Here is a 14009-nt window from a genome sequence, read left to right on the forward strand (position 1 = left end):
TGCCTCGCAGGGGAAAGGACCCGGAGGCTGTGGGCACGCAAAGCCGTTCCTTTTAGTGCACTATGATGGGGTGCCAGGATGCCTGAGACAAAGCAGGGATTGCACAGACCCACTGCTCCCAGTGGTATGGCGAAATCCCAGCTCGTATCTCCCTGAAGCGTTGGGTGAATGGAAGTTCTGTGGCCATTACCACTTCCAAGAGGCGCTCACACTGCCCTGGTCTGCTGCTAGAAATAACGACAACATGGAAGGGACAGAGGGTGCTGCTCCAGAGCTCAGCACCATTCCTCCTGAGACTGCAGAAGTGAGCTCAGCCTCTGTGTTGCCGCACATCTGGGGGATGTGGATGTGGTTTGTCTGCCTTTGTCACATGCTTCACACTGGGTGAGGAACTCAGGTGTAAGGAACGAAGGGTTTCAACGCCAGCTGGACAGCCCTTGGTGTTCTGCAGAAAGCAAACCCAACGGCCTGCAAAACAACGAGCTCTCAGTGCCTCCCCTGATTTGATCTCTATGGGAAATGGAATGTCAGAACCATCTGAGATGAAACTGAAAGTCTCAAAAGACTTTTCATTGAGCTGTTTATGAAATGCAGAAGAGAGGAGGAAAGTAAAACTTGGCGTATCTCGGCCTGACTTTGAGACTCCTTTAATCAGGGAGACCATACAGGATAATATCTTGCAGATGGTGATGGCTTTGGCTCTCGTTTTCCTGGAAGATCTGGTAAAAAATCACCATGGATTCCTCCTGGTTGTCCCACGCATCCCATCCCAGGGAACAAAGCCAAAACCCTTCACCCATTTTATGACACAAGTTGGACTGGGTGACTCAATCTGCAAATCCTTCAGTATGTGAGTACAAAATGTCACCAAGAAAGTTAGAAGTAAGGAGAAAACACAGAATAAACGATAACTGAAGTAAGTGAAGGAGGGTAACAAGGGGATGCTTATCAGAAAGCCATCTGCAGGATGAATTGTAGAATGGCCTGGGTTGCAAAGGAGCACAATGCTCATCAGTTCCAACCCCCTGCTGTGTGCAGGTCACCAACCAGCAGCCCAGGCTGCCCAGAGCCACATCCAGCCTGGCCTCGAATGCCTGCAGGGATGGGGCATCCACAGCCTCCTTGGCAACCTGTGAACAGTGTGTCAGCACTCTCAAGATCTCCCAGATTGGGCCTTGGATGAGGGAGAAAACTCATTACAAGGAGACATTGAAATGGAATTGAGACAAAGCACTGGACAAATAACTGCAGCAAATAACTCTGCTCTGTTTCTCTGGGCCCCACATAGCAGTGAGAGTGTGCAGAAAACCACATGATGAACGGGAAGAAATGGGTGTGAGTGCTGGGAGGAGTTTGCACAGAGCATAGAGCAGAGCCCAGGGCTGTGATCCCAGCACTGCAGGGCTGCTGCATCTTCACTTGGAAAAGGCATCAGCTGAGAACATGCAGCTTCAAGCAGGAGATTCCCAAAGCTGCAGGGATGAAGGGGAATCTCCTCTCCTGCTGCCTGTGCCCTGGGGGAGGCATTTCCCAACGCTCTGCTCTTGTTTCAGAATTAGAAATGCTGGTTAGGCAGAAAGGAAGGAAGCAAGTAAGCCAAAACCAAGTGAGATTTGCATTAACCTTCATGCATCTCAGTTCTTCCTCCACTTCCGTGCTTTACCACCATTTTTGTCCCTTTGACCTCCTATCTTGATCCATTCAATTCCTTAGGCAGAAGAGACGAGGCCATAAACCTTTTCACTGTTCCCCCATAGAGAAACCTGTCCTATCAGCTGTACAAAAAGGAGCCAATAATTCATTTGAGACACGTGCAACCCTAGAACTTACTGCAAAAATGGAGAACAGAGGCAAGAAAGCAGAGAAAACAACCATTCGTTATCCTCCATGTTTTCCTTTACCCAGGCACAGACATAATGCTGCTCCTCAGGGTGTGTGGGGGGAGGAGGTGTGCACATCCCATGGGGGCAAGGAAGGTGTATGGAGAGTGGTGGTGTTGGCATGACCTGAGGAAGGGTTAACCACCAAAGAACAGAAATTTGGACTCATTTCACAGAACGGAGCTGCAGCATTATTGGAAACAAAAACTGCTTTCTGACAGCTTCCTCAAAACCTTCAAGAATGTTGGGAAAAAACCTCAGCAACACCCAAGCAATGCAGGTGCTGTTATTCCACCAGATTGCCTCAAAAATGAACTCTGCATGGAATGAAGGGGAAGAAACCAGGAATGGAATTGTTTGGGATGGGCAGAACCCCCGGGGGGGGGGGCATCACAAAGAAGGGGAGAGGGTCAGCAGTGAGAGAGGAGAAGGAGCAGGCAGCAGAACAGAGCTGGAAATGCTTTGGTTCAAAAAGCAAAGAGGAGAACTTTGGGCAGAGAGATTTATGCTTTCTTACCTCCTGTTGAATTCTAATGAAATCTAATTGTATTCCGGACTCCAAGGGAAAAAAAAGAAAGAAAGGAGAAGAACAGCGTTAACCAATGTACAGAGCTGGCCAAGCACTCAAACAAGGGTTCAGCACAAAGCAAACAGGGTATGGAAAAGCACGGGAAATCGTCGTGCTGGCACACAGGTCGGTGCAAGGCAGCCTATTGGGGCTTCTTTGGGGTGCAGGAGGGGACACTGAATGGATCCAGGGGGTGGGAGGTGAGTGGGGCTGCAGGCTGGGGGAGGCACTGCGGTGCTGGGAGGAGCAGAGGGGTTTGCTTTTCTTTCCAGCAATGGGCAGAGGTTGTGAACAGGGAGGGTGCTGGGGAAGTGTGTGACTCACTGCAGGATTCGTGGTCTCACAGCTGAAAATTCTGTTCTGTCATCCTGACAAGCAAAATGCTCACATGTAATGGGGATGGTTGCTGCGAAGAGTAACAACCCCTGCAGCACAATGAACTCGTTCTTATCGAAACCAAACACAAAACCAAACAGCATTCAAAGCACAATACTGGGTTTGCGTGGCACAAGGCAGCACAGCCTTCATCAGCGCCTTTAATTCCCCACTTTGATGCAGGAGCTCTGAGCATGAGCCTGGTGTTTGGGAGCAATGCTGTGTGCTCATAGGATCATTCCAGTTGGAAAAGCTCTCTCAGACCCCCAGCCCACATCTCTCAGTGCCACATCCCCTCTGTTCCGGAGCACCTCCAGGTGCCCCCCCTCCCTGGGCAGGCTGTGTTGGTGCATCACCAGCTCTTTCAGAGAAGGAAATGTAGTGGGATTTGCTATTATCTGTGGTGTCTGAGGGAAACCTCTCTCCACCCCCTCCACACCGAGCCCTGTGACAGGACTCACCCACATCAATACCCTCTGCTCAACCCGTGTCACCCCCAGAGAACAACAGGTGGAGGCCGATGTCAGCGTCACCGCATCACACCCAGGTAACCCCAGCAACACCAACACAAACACACACCGGGATGCCGGTCAGGCTGGCTGCTGTGCTGCACCAGCTACACTGCAGTGCTCACAAGAAACTCATATTCACAGCCAGCGTGTGGAAGCTCACACACCGTGAGCCCACGCTCCCCCGTAATCCGCTCCAGCTGTGGCCGTGTGTTTGAGGAAGCGTCTGGGACTCCTCTGCCACACGGGGCATCAGTTTTTCCAGACGGCTGAAAGTGCTGAGGCTCCTCATAGTGCTGTGATTCAGGCGACGTCTCTTGTGAAATCACCCTGGGATGGTGCCTGGCAAGGCAAACCCTGCTCTGACGTGGTGCGAGCACGGCGATATCTATAAAAGCCAGGGAGTGAGCCAAGGGAACGGCACACTGCTGCGGAGCACACACAGCACACGGGGATGGGGAAAGCCAGCACGGGCTGCTTTGTTCAGCAAATGTAAGTATTTTGGCTTTTAAATGGAGTGGAAGTGGAGTGGAGCCCATGGCAGTCAGGGCGGTCGGTGGTGCTTTGGGTGTTCTGTGTGTTCTCAGGCATGATTCCAAGAGGAGTTTTGGAACAAGTCTTTGCCTGAGAGCAGTGGATATTTTTTACGTACCTCGCAGGTTACAGCGACATAGAAAGGACAGAACAAGGACTGTGGAAGTCACTGTTCACTGGAATTTGTGAAGCACCCCAGGAGGACAATTTCAGTATGGATAAAAGACCAGCGCGGATGGAGATGTGCCATGGGCCGAGGCTTTGTCTGAAACAGTGCAAACAGAACCTACCCAAACAGCACTGCCCCCAAACAGCACTGGGTGATGTGGGACAGAACCATGAGGAGCTGTTGGAGAGCCCTGAGCTCACAGCTGGCAGGGTTTGGGCCGCACTGTGCCAGCAATGTCACCTGGCTCTGCTCCATTTACTGGAGCAGTGCATCCTGGCAGCACTTGGAGCAAGCACTGGGAGCTCTCCCAGCCCCAGGACTGCCTGATTTCTGCCAGGTTCTTCGGTTAGAAGGTGAAGCATTCCCACCCACAGCCAGCTGCTGAGAGATAAACACCCCAATGCCCAAGGCAAGGGAGGAAACGGAACCTTGTTCTGCTGCATTCTGGGTGGGAGCTGAAAGCACCAAATCACAGCACGTAAGGAGTAGACAGAGACAACCACAACGGCCCCATCTCCCAGGGCAGGAGGGATACCTTGGGCACATCTCAGATGGACAGAGGGAAGGCATCACCCTTTGGGAAACCACAACTCTTTTCCAAAGCCCATTGCGACCCTATGTGGAATGCAGCATTATGTAAAGCTTTCAGGAAAAGGAGATGTGAAAAACACTCCGAGTTCCTGAGCATCTGGTCTGGCTGCTTCTGAGCACAGCCCCTGGCTGCACCGGCTGCTCAGCATCCCTGGGCAGCACCCATCATTGGGAGGGGCCGTGGCTCATCACCGGATCCCAGGGTGAAGGACAGAACCCAGTGCTCAGGAGCTCAGTGTTGAAATGCTTCACCTGGCTGTGATGAAGATCTGCTGTAAATCCAGTCTGGGGGTCACTTTCCTTCAAACTTACATGGAGAAAAAGAAAAAAAAAAGATGGAGGAAATTCCTGAATGGACAGACAGATCAAAGCAGCCTGGTTTTATGACAAGCCTTCTGGTTCAGTTTATTTTCCTGTTAATGTTTATCTCCACATTCTCCAGAGGAGATGTAAAACCCCAGGTCAAGGAGCTGCACACTTCCCTCGCTCATTGAACCGCCCAAACCAGTTCTGATTTGTTTGCTGCCTTCCTTCTGGGAACCACGGCCTTGAATTCAGCCAAAGACCTCTGGCCAAACACATTGATCTCCTGCACACAGCAGCCAGGTCACAGGGACTTTTCATCACGCAAGAATTTATGGTCAAAAAAGCATCCTTAACGTACCTGATGATCTTAGAGGTCTTTCCCAACCTTAATGATTCCAGCAGCCAGCCCAACAAGGAGGAACTTCCTTGAGTAACAGAACAAAGCAGAGCTCAGCTATACGTAACACAGTTTGGTTTTCCTCCACCACCAGCCAGAAGGACAAGCTTCCACACTGCAGGCTGGGAGGGCTTGTTCCAACAGCAGATCCTAATTCCAGCAATGCTTTTTATCCAAGTGGTCAAACCAACGCTCAGTGACCAACCCTCCTCTTCACCTTCCATCAGCAGTGAGGCAATGCCACATCTTGGCAGGTTAGTGGACTGTAAAGGACTGAGCTGGCAGAGACCCTTGTGTTAGTGGAAAGAGCCCTGAACTACAGAGAAATGTTGCTTTTGACAGAAAACACAGATTTTTTTTCTAGTTAAATGTGGAAAATGAGGGTAAGATGAACCGATCTCAATTCAGCCACAGTACAGCTGAGTTTTTCCTACCTCTTCAGCAAAGGATTCCCCCAGGTTGGCTCAGGTACATAAAAGAGGAGAAAAGGTGCTCACAGATCTTGGATGAGTCAACCTGGATGAGCAACTGAGCCTCAACAAGCAACAGGAACCCCATCCTTACAGATGCTGGCTCGTGTAGTGCCTTTCTGAGGAATTGCACAGAATTATCACTTTGGCATTGTCTCATGCAAACAAAAATCAGGCAGGAACCACAGCAGCCACCCAGTCCTGCTGGGTAACTGCAGGAAAAGCCTTGCATGCAGTCCAAGCCCCAGGGCACTCCTGCCAGGGGGAGCAGCAATGCCATTTCCTTCGTCTGTGATCTTAATTGACATCAGGGCAGTTTGACAAATGAGCATCTCTTCTAATCCAGGCTGTGCAATGCTGACTCCTTCCACTCTGAATCACATTTTAGCTTTCTTTCATCACCTTCAATCCACATCAAACACTGCCAGCAGTCGATACCTTTCTCAAACTGCTGGCCTCACAAATGGTTACAGCATTCTTGCTCATGTGTTACAGCAGACTTCATAAGCTAACTCAATAAGCGCGAGCTCTGTTCCTTATTCTGCAGATCCTCCTCTGATACATCAGCCCTACAATTTCTGATAATTAGCCTCTAATTTTTCCACCCCTCTAGGCATGACTTAATTGTAGCTCTTCCTAGCCTGCACTGCTTAGCTTACTCCTTTGTATGATGCCTCATAAACCATGTTGGAAGTCTTAACAAAATCCAAGATGAATATATCTTGAATTTTATATAGATACTTAAATAGAAGACTCTCGCTGACTGCTTTCTCCCCCCAGGCTCTATCACCCTGCTAGAGGAGGGAGCTCAGCCAACTCAGTATGCTTCACCTGTGAGAAATCCCCCTTGTGTTTCCTTGTCTCCACTCCATCACTCAGACGATGAAGGCGCCCCTCTTGCTCCTCCCTCAGGGCAGGGCCTGCTTCTCTTCTCCAAGTTTTCTGGAGCTTTTCCCGTTTGTCTTTAAGGACTTCTTGGTGATAACCATGAATATCTCTGAAATTGCTTCATCCAGTTTCAAAGGCAATGGATTCTTCACTGCCAGACTGTTGGCTCACTATGGCAAGCTAGAAAAAAAAAAAAAAACTTGCATAATGGAAGTAGCACCATTCTGACCTTGGTTTCCCAGTATTTGCCTGGAGTCATTACAGTTCCCTGCATTAATTACGAGAAGATGCTAGGATCCCCTGGGTTTGCAGGCCATTTCTTTCATAATTGATGCACTTTGAGGATTTCATGTACTGAATGACTGCAATTCTGGGTAACAACCAATGCCACAGCAGTGCTGCAGTCAGCACGGAGTCTGTACAAGCACATAACATTTGTCTGGAACGTATCCCACCAGTCTTACACGTAACCACCTTCTTTATATGCATTCCAGGTGTTCTTCCCTAGCTGGCATTTCCAGGGAGAGAGACCACATGAAGGATTTCAGAAGATACCTGGTGCTTAAGTACATCCAGTACCTCGTCCTGTCATCTTCCAACGCCATCAGCACCCTGCTGGGTGTGCTGGGCAGTGGGTACGTGATGCTCATCCTGCAGTCCTCCAGGGTTTCCTCCAAATCCACTGCAGTTTTCATCTCCAGCCTAGCAAAAGCAGACCTCCTCATTTCTGTGAGTGCTGTTGCTGAGCTGTTCCTGTGGACCTCCAGCATTGCTGTCCCACGCACAGCATTCACACCAGCACTGCTGCAGAACCTCCTGGTGGCCAACACACACATCAGCGCCCTGCTGCTCAGCTGTGTGGCCGTGGAGGCATACCTCATCACCTTCTTCCCCATGGAGTCCCGCAGCTTGCGGACAGTGAGAAATGCCAGGCTGACCTCCAGGGCCATCTGGCTGCTGGTTGCTGCCGAGTGCATCCTGCTGCAGGTTGATGATGTCCTGAAGGCCAGCAGCACTTCTCCATCCTACAGCCCCACTGTCTGGTTGCTCCCCCTCTCCAGCGGGGCTGCAGCCCTCCTCAGAGCCCTCAGCTACCTGCTGGGCATCCTTCTCAGGATTGTCAATGTCTACATCTACTACAAAATATTCTTCAGCGTGTCCAACAGATCTGCAACGAGAACAAAGTAGTGGGCACGTCAATACCAGGCAGAAGACCCTCCAACACAAATGGTTTGAAAGCCTTCCAACAACCAGGAAGCCAGGGCTCGTGTTTGGAAGCACAAATCTGTCCTGTTTCGTGATGCTGTTGGCTTGGTGATGAGGATCGTGGGGGCCTGAGGAGACCTGGAACCCATAGGTTGTCCTATGGAGTAACACAGTCCCACAGTGGGTGTTCTCAGTCTGGAGTCTGTTTGCTCTGCAGGTAAAACAAATGACATTTCATGAAGGACAGTGAGAAGTGAAGCAATCAAAATATATTTATATAAAAAAAATGATGCTTAGAGGCTTACTCAGGGATGCATTGAGCCAAGAGCTGTATAATTGGATACTAAATCCATTATTTATGTCCTGCAATCTCTAACTCAGGTTAAGCATGGGGCTCAGCAGTAGGATCAGGAGACAAGGGGAGTTTGAGAGAGGAAACTACCTTGGTGTGTTCTGCGATCTGTGTTCATTCACAGCCCTTGCTACCTCCCCAGATCTCTGCTTCCACATCAGAAACCAAGCAGAGGTGATGCCGATGGCGTGGCTGGGTCTAAGCAATGAAAGCACCAAGCTCTTACCTCAGCTGCTACAATCCTTTACAACAATCCAATCCTTTGGCTGCAGTGATAGACTTAAAACAAACAAACAAACAATGGATATGGTTATGATAAAAAGAAAATCACAGAGGCTTCAGCCTAAGTGCCTTTACAACCAATACCAGTGGGATGAGGACATCAGAGGGCCAGAAGCACACAGAGGGCTCATGGCAAAACAGGGCAGCCCCAAACCACATTGCTTACTGAGCTTTGCTGCGATGCCATCGGTTCGGATGTTGCCTAACAAAGCTGATCCCTTCCGCAGGGAGGAGGAAATAACCTGCTGTACTGTGGTGTGCCCTAGTTTTGGGAGCTTAAAGAGAAACGAAACCTAAAGTGCTGTAATCAATAAACCCTTGTTAAAGCACACATGTTGTTAGAAATGTGCATTCTTTCTGAGGATCCTCCAACGCTGTGCTTTCAGCTCCTCCCTCAGCCCATGCCCCACTGCAAGCAGATCAGAGCTTTGCTACAAAAGGCCCACAGAACTTTAAGTCCCAAAGCCTCCACTTGGCAGCAGCGTTATGAGCCTGATTTTTGTGACAGGTGCTTTGCCCTCAGACCAACCATCTTTTCCTTAAGAAACTGATGAAAACAACTACTGAGCACAACAAGGCTTAGACAGCACCCAAAAGCAGGCAGCCTGTAGCAAAACACAGCAGGAATTTACTTACAGCTGGAAGCTGGGCTCTTAAGACCAAACTACGTGTGCACTTTCTTTTGCTCTTGCCCAGGAAACACAGAGCTGTAGCAGCACTATTCCTGCAGCAGCTGTAGAGCAGCACAGCTTTCCTCCCAGGAAACCACACTGCCTGCTTTGCTTTCCCACCAGCTCAGTTCTGCGGCTCTTGGAGTCTGCGTGCTTCATTTCTTGCTTTATCTTAAAGGCTTTAAGCCTGGATGTAATTATTAATAAAATGATTACCATGGGTTCATCCACTGGGTATCTACCCAGTGTCTGACAAACTGAGTGCCAGTCGTGGCAGCATTTCAATGAAACCCAAAAGGCTGCGGCAACAAAAAACAAGGAAGCAGCACAAGAGGATGTTGTTGCATTTTGGAGATGGAGACTTCATAATTGTGCTGAGACGCCAGCAAGTCCACGCTGCTCAAAGGCTGCCCTGGGCATCCGCTGCTGTCTGCTGTGGCAGGGACAGGTTGGCACCTGGTAGCCTTAGAAAACAGAACTAAATGGAAATACACGCAGGTGCTGGCGGCAGTGGGGCCTTCAGCTCAGTACAGGGCACTCAGTGCTCCTGAACACAGTGAGATTCAGGGCTGCCCACCACTGGCATCCCTTGCTGCATTTCAGACCCTCTGCTGGACTGCACACTGCTCAGTATTCCAATGTTCTCATAGATTTTGTTACACCATCATTTTGTAATGGGAAATTTGGACAGCAACCTCCCTTAGGGGGCAGGATGCTTCCCATGCCTCTTCTCATGCTTCTTCCTTTTGCATGCGAGGCACCCGGCTGTGAGCTTAGCCCTACGCCTCACACAGTGCACCTCCCCCAGCACAGCACAGCCTGCTTGTCCCAAGAATTGTCACTCTGACATTCAGAAATACCAAGGATACACGTGCTTTGGAAAAGCAAAGCGTTGAACAAGACCTTCCTCCAAAGAGTGGGCAGAGAGCTGAGGATCTCAGCACAGTTCTCCTCCCTCCCGAGTTACTCATTCCCATGTTGTGAATGATCCAGCGACTGTCAGCATGGATGTTAGGCGATGCTAACGCTGCTGCTCTTCCCTGCAGGATCAAAGGGCTCAGTGGTGGTTTCTGTCACACTCCAGCATGACTGAGCACGGTCTGTACCCCAGAATATCACCTTGGGTGCTCCTTCAGGGAGGCTTTTGGTCGCTGAGCAGTTACTCCTGGACACTTGTCTGAAAATAAGCATAACACCAGGTTATCTCTGCCAGAGCCAAAGCGATGCCGCCCTGCTGCCTGCTCTTGTGCACTTTAGCAAGCAATGAACTCTTCTGTGATGTTTCCTGTCTGAGACCTGAGCATATACACACAGAAACAAGTCATCCCATGGCTCCGAAATCTCCTTGCGCTGTCTGCTAATGACACATTTCCCTGAAAGGCAAATTAATCTCTCAAAGAGGCTCCAACAGATGAAATACAAACCAAAGTACAATGCAAAAGCCGAGGGACCATCATCCCTCTGCAGAAGTAACCACAGCCCCATAAGAGCGGCTGCTGCCGGCGCTCTGATTGCGATGGCTCTGCCCTGATGGGTTTGCAGGAAGAGCCACCATCACAGCCCGTGGGCTTTTCTGAAGTCAGAGAATTGATCAGCTCTCATTTCAGCGCCTGCAGGACACACTGGGAGCAGAGCATTCACCTCCTCTCTCCGACATGAGTTGAAGAACAGACGTCCTGTGTTAGACTATAAACTCACCACGGCAGAAAAAGGGCTAAGAAATTCAGCATGATTTTTATTAGGGAGCATTTAGACTACATTTGACTTCTTGTGAGGCAAATGGAGACACTGAGAAAAAAAAATAATCAAAGGACAGAGAGATGCTGCCACAGATGTGCATCTCCTGCCCTACATTCGCACAGCAGAGGGTAAATCCACGCCGCTGCAGCCCCCATCTCCTCCACCGCTGATCACCTCCTCGAGCACAGAGGAAACAAACCTTACACAGGATGATAGAACTGATAATATAAAGTGTTTCCTTTCCCCTGTCAGCAGAGAGCCCCCAGGGGGCTCAGCCATCCCAGGGCCTTACACAGGGTCAGCACAATTTGGCAGCTTGGGGAGAGGAGCCCCTTTTCCTATTATGGAAGGCTGTTTTCCTGCACTCCCACAGATACTGGGCTGAAGCAGAGGGGGATGCTCCACAGGAAAGCTCTGTCCCTGGGGCAGCACCTTAAGCCCCAGAGCAAATCAGCAGGAACTGCATTTGGGAATCATCAGGCAGCTCTCTGGTTGATGACAGCTGCCGCACTGCCTGTGTTTGCATCCTGACATGAGATTTCAAAACCATTGCAGGAAAGGGGATTTCTCCACGGCCTTGCCAATATATGTGGGTTTTTTTGGTTTGTTTTTCTTTTGTGCTTGAAGGGTGACTCCCATCATGGTGTGGGCTGACGAGCTGCTCATTCACAGAGCTGTGGCCACGAGGTCAGGCTGATCTTTGCACCAGCTCTGTGTTTGTCAAGAGCTCAGGGCTATTTCTGCAGTGAAATCAGCACACACAGCCTTGTGTTCATTGGCACTGCAGTCGCCATAGAATCACAGAATGGTTTGAGTTAGAAAGGACATTTAAGGGCCACCTGGTCCCATTCCTTACAAACGACAGGGACCCCCCCCAGCTCCATCAGGTGCTCAGAGCTCCTCCAGCCTGAGCTCAGGTGTCCCCACCTGTGTGGGACAATGTGTGCCCCTGCCTCACCGCCCTATGGAAGGGTGGTAGGGACAAAGGGCAGAACACAGCCCAGCACCTTGCTGGCAGCTGCAGGCAGGCACTGACACAGCCACCAGAACTTCCATTTGCATTTGGTGTGCTTTGGCACCAAACACTCGAAGCCAGCACCTTGGCACCCAACCTAGAATCCTCCCACAGCTCTAAAAAGAATTAGCATTGCAGTGCTTTTAAGGGTTTTCCAAGCTCTCATTTTTGAGCACCTGCCAAGCAGCAAAGCACACATCAGCCCCACTACAGGGTAGGGTTGTGAAATCCCTGGGGAGCCCATCGCTGTCTGCTGCTGAAGTTGGGAGGCCTGGAGCCAGCAGTAAATAAGCAACTCCAGCATACAGCTCCAAGAGAGCAAGGGAGGATCCAGCAGGGCAGGGAGCACAGCTGCACTGAGGAGCACAGGGACAGCAGCTGACAGATGTGGGCAATTTGGGGCTCTAAGCACAGGCTGAGTGGGAGCTGCATTGCTGTGATCACACTGTGCCAAGCAGCAAGTCAGAATGAAAGGAAATTTGGAATAGACACAGAATGGTGCACAGAGGGAGATTTCCAGGTCGTGGGAAGGGCTGAAACAGCGCTGCTAAAATACACTGCCACAGATAAGGAGGGTGTATTCCTCACTTAGTAATTATAGCAGCAACTCAGCCTCTCTCATGCCTTCACCCTTGCAAAGGAAGTTTTGCTGGCAGCCTGAGGAGCCATTTCTGAGAAGGAGTCAGACAGGGAAGTGCTGCACCACACAGAGGTCATCCATCAGAGATCTCATTTCTCAAGCACTGATGACACAAGTGAAGGACTTGAATTCAGGCCTCGCATGACCCACAACATTGAATCAAACCCAAAGGCTTTTGCTCCCTGTAATAAATTATGTTGCCAGGAAACATGGAGTTATCTTGGCACATTTTGACACCAGTGCTTAAAAACCTCCAGAAAATGATCGCTTATCTTCCTTGTAATGGATGCTGGCTCAATTTCCTTTAATTCACAGAATTCCTCCCAAATCACATTAAAAATAGCCTGATGGTGCTAGCAGTGAGAGCCCACCATGCCTACCTCTGCCTGTCCTGTGCATCTCTTCAAGTGCTGCTCCTCTCAGTATCTGGCACTCTCTGCTGGAAAAGCAAACCTTGGGGCAGAGGGGAGAAAACAGCCCTGCTTTGCTGCTGTGCAGCCACAGCCTGGAGCTGTGCATGTTACAGCTCTGCCAAACAAACCCCACCAGGGCTGAGTGCCCACCTCTGTGCCCCCATGGAGGTACTGCTGAGATCATCTGTGGCACTGCTGCCAAGCCAAGGCAGTGGAACAGATCTGTCCCACTTGTTTTGTAGCAAGTAAATGTTGGTACCCATGAAAGATCTAATTAAGTCTAACATAGTGATTCTTCCTTAAACTTCAGTCCAAACAGGGATACAATGCTATAATGCAATGGAAACTCAGCAAGGAGAGCAGAGTAACAAAAGTCCAAGGTTACGGTGAGCGAGGGTGTGCTCAATGTGGGCACAAAAACAAAGGAAAAAAATAAAGCTACTTACCCTTGGAAGGCCTCAGGTATGCAGGGATCTCCAGCAAAATATCCTCATTGCCACTGCCAACCCTTAAATGAGGGCTGGGAAGGGGTGGATGCACCTGAGCTCACCCTGCCTTCCCACCAGGTGCTCCATCACTGCTTCAGGCCCTGACTTAGCATTTCTGCTTCTTGGATTTGCATTCTGATTTTTACTTCCAATTCCCCGATCAGAAAAGCAGAAGTAGGGAAGCACTGCACCCATCTGGGTTGCACACTGACCAGTCCTGGCCGTGCCCAAAGCACTCTGCTGCTGCTCCAGGGCTTTGCGCAGCTCTGAGAACCCACAGCTGTCACATCCCACACACTGAGGGCTTCTCTGCAATGCCAGGATGAACTGCCTGCCCTGTGCTCAGCTGGGGGTGCCTGGCCTGACTGGTGGTAAGAAATCACTGGGACAAGTGAGCATGGCACAGCGGTGGCTGTGGTGGAAGCAGTGGGGATGTGTGTACCCAAAAACCCCACCTAAATGCAGGGCAGGGAAAGCCCTCCCAGGTAGCCCTGGGATGGAAAGAACCGAATGCT

At 50.2% G+C, this 14009-nt stretch overlaps 1 long non-coding RNA gene across 1 annotated transcript; it reads right to left on the reverse strand.

Annotated features, from left to right (window-relative positions):
* Positions 1 to 3946: 3946 nt before the first annotated feature.
* On the reverse strand, positions 3947 to 13113 carry LOC125699631 (uncharacterized). The gene is made up of 2 exons (XR_007379632.1): positions 12974 to 13113; positions 3947 to 10375 (listed from the first exon to the last, which is right to left on the reverse strand). It is a non-coding gene; the product is annotated as an uncharacterized LOC125699631 (long non-coding RNA).
* Positions 13114 to 14009: the final 896 nt, after the last annotated feature.

This window comes from Lagopus muta, chromosome 13 (assembly GCF_023343835.1).
Source record: "Lagopus muta isolate bLagMut1 chromosome 13, bLagMut1 primary, whole genome shotgun sequence".
Taxonomy (NCBI): Eukaryota; Metazoa; Chordata; class Aves; order Galliformes; family Phasianidae; genus Lagopus; species Lagopus muta.